Here is a 6,701-nt window from a genome sequence, read left to right as displayed (position 1 = left end):
CTGTTGTGGCCTCTCCCGTTGCGGAGCACAAGCTCCGGATGCGCAGGCTCAGCGGCCATGGCTCACGGCCCCAGCCGCTCCGCGGCATGTGGGATCTTCCCAGACCAGGGCACGAACCCGTGTCCCCTGCATCGGCAGGTGGACTCTCAACCACTGTGCCACCAGGGAAGCCCTCAAACTACCTCTCGTTAGGAGATAATTCTTCATGACTCTGTCAAGTTTCTGCACATCTTGTGAGCAGCGGTACTGTCTTTTCAACAGTTTATATAGTGAGCAGTCTTGGAGGATAATGATGGCACCTCCTTCTGGAGACAGATTTGCTTACAACCTTGGAAAATAGCCATAACGTCTACCTCTGGGAAAAAAGGCAGTCATGCTTACTGCCCATTATAAAATATCCATGTTCTGTAAGTTCTGTGTTCCTTTCCGGTAGTGAGACCTACTGCTTGTATAGATGTCACTTAGCCCACTTTGTGTGCCCTGTGGGAATTGGGACTTGGGGAGCCAACACAAATGCTGACACTCTGTTATTGGTTTGAGTAATAACTGCCCTTAGTCTCTGTCACAAGAGTAGCATGTCTTCTGCTAAAATCCATGCAACTATGGCAGGCTAACTGTGGCAGGTAAAATCTCAGACCTTTCACAGTTGTTAATGTCTAGGTGGCCCCAAACACTTTATGCTGAAATTTTATTTTAAATTGGTCCTAGATTGGTAGTACCCATAGACAGCTAGTATAAGCAAAAGAAAATCCTCTCTAGAGAACACCCTTCAACTCAGGCCTCAAACATTTCCCACAGATAATGTAAAGGAGCCATGAGCTTTTAGTCAATTTATAAAACACACAAGAAAAAAAGGCATGATGAGTTAGAAGCAATTTCAGAAAAGCTTCAGATATTAGAATTGCTACAGAATATAAAATAAGTGTGTTTAACATCTTTAAAGAAATAAGAGATAAGGTTGAAAATTTGAGTAAGAAACAAGAGGTTGTTAAAAAATGACTAGTCAATTTGCAAAGGAACCAAATAAGACCTCTAGAAATGAAATATATAATTGTTGAAGTGAAAATTTTAATGAACAGGTTAAACATCATTAGAAATGTAGCTGAAAAGAGAATTAATACACTGGAAAATAGATCTAAAGAAATTACCCAGAATGTAATAGAGAGCAAATATGAAAGCAAGATTACAAGCCATGAAAGATAGAGTAAAAAGGTTGATATATGTTGAATCAGAGTCCAGAAGAAAAGAATGAAGAGGCAATATTAAAGTGATAATGGCTGAAATTTTTCCAGAATTGGTGAAAGAAACTGTTAGTTTCCTACCACAATGTAACAAATTACCATAATTTAATGGCTTAAGACAACACAAATTTATTATCTTACAATTCTGTAGGTGAAAAGTCCAATTCAAGTCTCACTGGGCTAAAATCAAGATGTTGGCAGGTCTGTGTTCCTTTTTGGAGTCTCTAGTAGAACATCTATTTGCTTGACCTTTGCAGTTTCTAGAAGCTGCCTATATTCCTTGGTTCCTGGCCCTCTTCCTCCATCTTCAAAACCAGCAACAGCAGGTCAAGTTTTTCTCATATCACATCATTTCTGACCCTTCCTTTTCTGCCTCCCTTTTCCATAATGAAGGACCGTTGTGATTATATTAGGCTCACCTGGATAATCCAAGATCATCTCTCTATTTTAAAGTCATCTAATTAGCAATCTTATTTTCATCTGCAACCTTAATCCATCTTTGTCAGGTAACCTAACATATTCATAGGTTCTGAAGATTAGGACATAGACATCTTTGAGGGTTTATTAATCTGCCTACCATAGACATTAATCTACATGTCCAAGAATCACAATAAATTTTAAGTAGAATAAAAAGAACCTATGCCTAGTCGAAATCCATAGTCATGTCATAAGGAAACTTCAGAATGCCAAAGACAAAGAGAATATATGAAAACAGCCAGGGAGAAGAGAGATTTCCTACAAGTGGACAATAATTATACTAATAGTTGACCTAACGCAACAACTCAAGTCAAAGGCAAAAGAATATCTTTATTCTTTTAAGAACAAATAATAGTCAACTTACACTTATTTACCCAAAAATTATATTTTAAGAACAAGTGATGGGGAGGGGATAAACTGGGAGATTGGGATTGACATATATACACTAATATGTATAAAATAGAAAAGTAATAAGAACCTGCTGTATAAAAAATAAATAAAATTCAAAAAACAACGCTTTGGGTGACTTTGATTGTTTGCTGATTTTCAGAAGTGTTTTGTGTGTGTTTTATGGGGGAAAGAGAAGGAACTCTTAAATAAATCTAAAAAAAAAAAACCACGTGATTAACAATTTTCTAACCAAGTGTAAACTCAGAGAATTTTCCACTCAAAGACACTCAAGATCTTCTAAAGGGCACACTAGGCTGAAATTAAGCACACATGGATCTGAGATGCAAAAAAGAATGATGAAAAAAGAAACTGCAGAATATGCATTAGCCAGACTTTTACTACAATGTGCTGCATAATAAACCACACCATAAATTTACCAACAATAAGCATTTATTCTCATGCTTACTGGTCTGCAGGCCCACTATGGTTTAGCTGATCTAGGTTGCCTCAGCTCTGCATCAAGCTTCAGGCTGCAGGTTGGGCTCAGGCTTGCTCTTCTTGTCTCACTCTGGTGCAAGGGCTGAATGGGAAGTAACTATTGTTGACCAGTGTGTGCATCTCCCACTAGATTGCAAGTACTTTGGGGAATGGCGAGGAGCATACTTTATTCACTATGGAATTCCTGGTAGCTTGTACTTTGCCTAATACCAAGTGGGAATTCAAGAAGTTTTTGATAAGAGATGCATAAATCAACCATAATTGCCATTATGAATTGTAAGTATGTTACAGTTATGGATTGCATTCATAATTGCCAAAGAGCCCAGCAAGTGTTAGTACTTAGTACATGTCCAATAATATATTTCAGCACTTTAAAGGAAAGAGAGAGGCACTTCCCTGGTGTTCCAGTGGCTAAGACTCTGCGCTCCCAATGCAGGGGGCCTGGGTTCGATCCCTAGTCAGGGAACTAGATCCCAAGCACTGCAGCAAAAAAGATCCTGTGTGCCGCAACTGAGACCCAGCGCAGCCATATAAGTAAGTATTTAAAAAAAAAAAAAAAAAAAGGAAGGAGAGAAGGAGGGAAGAAAGGAGGAAAAAAGAAAGGAGAGAATTTGATAGATTTTTAAAGTACATGTATCTAAAATGACCTGTGCTTACCTACTGAACCTTTCAATCACTTGGCCTGTTGATAACAAAATAATTTTCTATTGTTAACATGGCCTTTTGAAGATAGGTCTCCAAAATACAGAGACAATTTTTATGTTGAAGTATAGTTGATTTACAATGTTGTGTTAATTTCTGCATTACAGCAAAGTAATTCAGTTATACATATATATACATATTCTTTTCCATTATGGCTTATTACAGGATATTGAATATAGTTCCCTGTGCTATACAGTAGGTCTGTATCTGCTTTATATATAGCAGTTTGTATCTATTAATTCCAAACTCCTAATTTATCCCTCTTCCATTCCCTTTCCCCTTTGGTAACCGTAAGTTTATTTTCTATATCTTTGAGTCTGTTTCTGTTTTGTAAATAAGTTCATTTGTGTAATATTTTAGATCCCACATGTAAGTGATATCATATGGCATTTGTCTTCATCTTTCTGATTTACTTCACTTAGTATGACAATCTCTAGGTCCATTCATGTTGCTGCAAGTGGCATTATTTCATACTTTTATATGGCTGAGTAGTATTCCATTGTGTATATATATATATATATATATATCTCACATCTTATTTATTTTTTAAACCAGCTTCATTCACTTTATTTTTCTCATATAAAACTATGTGGCGGCTACAGCTGGAGCCTGGGTCCTCTGCAGGGAAGCCCTGGTGTGGGTCTCTACAAGATGGTCAGTGAATTGCTGTTATGGAGACTTGGTGAACACCGTCTCTTTCCAGAGATCAGGAGTGAGATAACTGTAGGTCTTGGAATGGCATCAAAAGTGGTTTTGGGGGCTTCTCTGGTGGTGCAGTGGTTGGGAATCCGCCTGCCAATGCAGGGGACACGGGTTTGAGCCCTGGTCTGGGAAGATCCCACATGCCGTGGAGCAACTAGGCCCATGCGCCACAACTACTGAGCCTGCACTCTAGAGCCCGTGAGGCACAACTACTGAGCCCACATGCTACAACTGCTGGAGCCCTCGCACCTAGGGCCTGTGCTCCGCAGCAGGAGAAGCCACCACAATGAGAGGCCCGTGCACCACAATGAAGGGTGGCCCCCACTCGCCGCAACTAGAGAAGGCCCACACGCAGCAGCAAAGACCCAATGCAGCCAAAGATAAATAAATTAAATAAATAAATTTTTAAAAAATTAAAAACAAAAGTGGCCTTAGTGAAGTTGCCTAGTGTGGTGGTGCAGCTCCTGGGAGAGGTGTAGCAGTCATTGATTCTGGCCATCTTCAGTAGCTCCTTGGGCACAGGGGCTGAGATGATGCCAGTGCCCCTGGGAGCAGGGATGAGGCACACCAGCACAGAGCCACAGTGGCCAGTCACCCTGCAAGGGACGGTATGGGGCTTGGCTGATCTTGTTCCCTCAGTAGCATCACCACACATGGACGATGGAGAGCTTGGCCAGAATGATGGCCTCATGGGTGGCAGTGGCCACCTCCTTACAGCACTCGACACCCAAACCAACATGTCCATTGTAATTCCCAATGGCGACAAATGCCTTGAACCTGGTCCACTAGCCAGCACGGGTGTGATTTTACACAGGCATAATCTTCAAAACCTCGTCCTTGAGGGATGCCCCCAAGAAAAAATCAATGATCTCAGATTCCTTGATGGACAGAGAGAAGAGATAGATCTTCAGGGACTTGATCTTCATGTCCTTGACCAGGCAGCCCAGCTTGGTGTTGGGGAGCCACTCCTTGTGGCTCCTTGTCCTCAGCCTTGCCTCCGTGAGCTCTGCCGTCTCTGCCCCCACCGAGACCCGGGCCAAAACCCCGGACCCAGACGCTGCTACCAAAGCCTCTGTAGAAGACACCGGGGCCTCCCATTCCAGGGCCCCGGGGCCTCTGGGCCCTCCCGCAGCACTGCCGTCATCCACCATTTGGTGTTTTTACAGCGAAGAAGCTATACCACATCTTTTTTATCCACTCATCTGTCGATAGACATTTAGATTGCTTCCATGTCTTGGCTATTGCAAATAGTGCTACTATGAACATTGGGGTGCATGTGTCTTTTCGAGTTAGAGTTTTCTCCAGATACATGCCCAGGGGTAGGATTGCACGATCATATGGCAACTCTGTTTTCAGATTTTTAAGGAACTTCCATAATATTTTCCATAGTGGCTGCACCAATTTACATCCCCACCAACAGTGTGGGAGGGTTCCCTTTTCTCCACACCCTGTCCAGCATATTCTACTTGTAGACTTTTCTTTTTTTTTTTTTTTTTTTTTTTGGCGGTATGCGGGCCTTTCACTGTTGTGGCCTCTCCCGTTGCGGAGCAACAGTCTCCGGACGCGCAGGCTCAGCGGCCATGGCTCACGGGCCCAGCCGCTCCGCGGCATGTGGGATCTTCCCAGACCGGGGCACGAACCCGTGTCCCCTGCATCGGCAGGCAGACTCTCAACCACTGTGCCACCAGGTAAGCCCTATTTGTAGACTTTTTAATGATGGCCATTCTGACCAGTGTGAGGTGGTACCTCATTGTAGTTCTGATTTGCATTTCTCTGTTAGTGATATTGAGCATCTTTTCATGTGCCTTGTGGCCATCTGTATGTCTTCTTTGGACAAATGTCTTTTTAGTTCTTCTGCCCATTTTTTGATTGGGTTGGTTTTTTTGTTGTTGTTATTGAGTTGTATGATCTGTTTGTATATTTTGGAAATTAAACCCTTGTCAGTTGCATCATTTGCAAATATTTTCTCCCAGTCTGAAGGTTATCTTTTCATTTTTGTTTATGGTTTCCTTTGCTGTGCAAAAGCCTATAAGTTTGATTAGGTCCCATTTTGTTTATTTTTGCTTTCATTTCTGTTGCCTTGGCAGACTAACCTAAGAAAACATTGGTACAATTCATGTCAGATAATGTTTTGCCTATGTTCTCTTCTAGGAGATTTATGGTGTCATGTCTCATACTTAAGTCTTTAAGCCATTTTGAGTTTATTTTTGTGTATGGTGTGAGGGTGTGTTTTAACTTCTTTGAGTTACATCAGCTGTCCAGCTTTCCCAATACTACTTGCTGAAGAGACTGTCTTTTCTCCATTGTATATTCTTGCAGAGGTATTTTTTTAATTCATAAGTTATCTATCTGCTTTTATATTTGAACTTAAAATGTTTTTTAAACTTTTATGAGAAGTTCTGAAATGAATTTTATAAATTTACATTGAAACATGACTATTTATGCCTGAAAGTTCTTTTGAAATTAAAAGATTAGAAAACCTTATTTTAATTTTCTTTAATTAAGGGTTTTTAAAAATTTTTTAGTTTAATATTTTTATAATATCTAGATTAAGGCTACTTTATTTCTAAAGGAATCACTGGGTCTGAAGGTTTTCCCTGTCTACTCCTGTTTCCCCTCCTTTTATCTTTCACAGACATTACCCTCAATAAATCTATTGTGCTCCTAATTCCTTCTTGACATCTATTTCCT

At 40.7% G+C, this 6,701-nt stretch overlaps 1 pseudogene; it reads right to left on the bottom strand.

Moving 5' to 3' along the window:
- Nucleotides 1-3,861: 3,861 nt before the first annotated feature.
- LOC113605966 (40S ribosomal protein S2-like) lies at nucleotides 3,862-5,161 on the bottom strand (annotated as a pseudogene).
- Nucleotides 5,162-6,701: the final 1,540 nt, after the last annotated feature.

This window comes from Aethalodelphis obliquidens, unplaced genomic scaffold (genome assembly GCF_003676395.1).
Source record: "Aethalodelphis obliquidens isolate GAN/ISIS:26980383/991018 unplaced genomic scaffold, ASM367639v1 scaffold3, whole genome shotgun sequence".
Lineage (NCBI taxonomy): Eukaryota > Metazoa > Chordata > Mammalia > Artiodactyla > Delphinidae > Aethalodelphis > Aethalodelphis obliquidens.
Note: the sequence above shows the minus strand (reverse complement) of the source record. Positions and strands in the feature narration are given on the sequence as shown.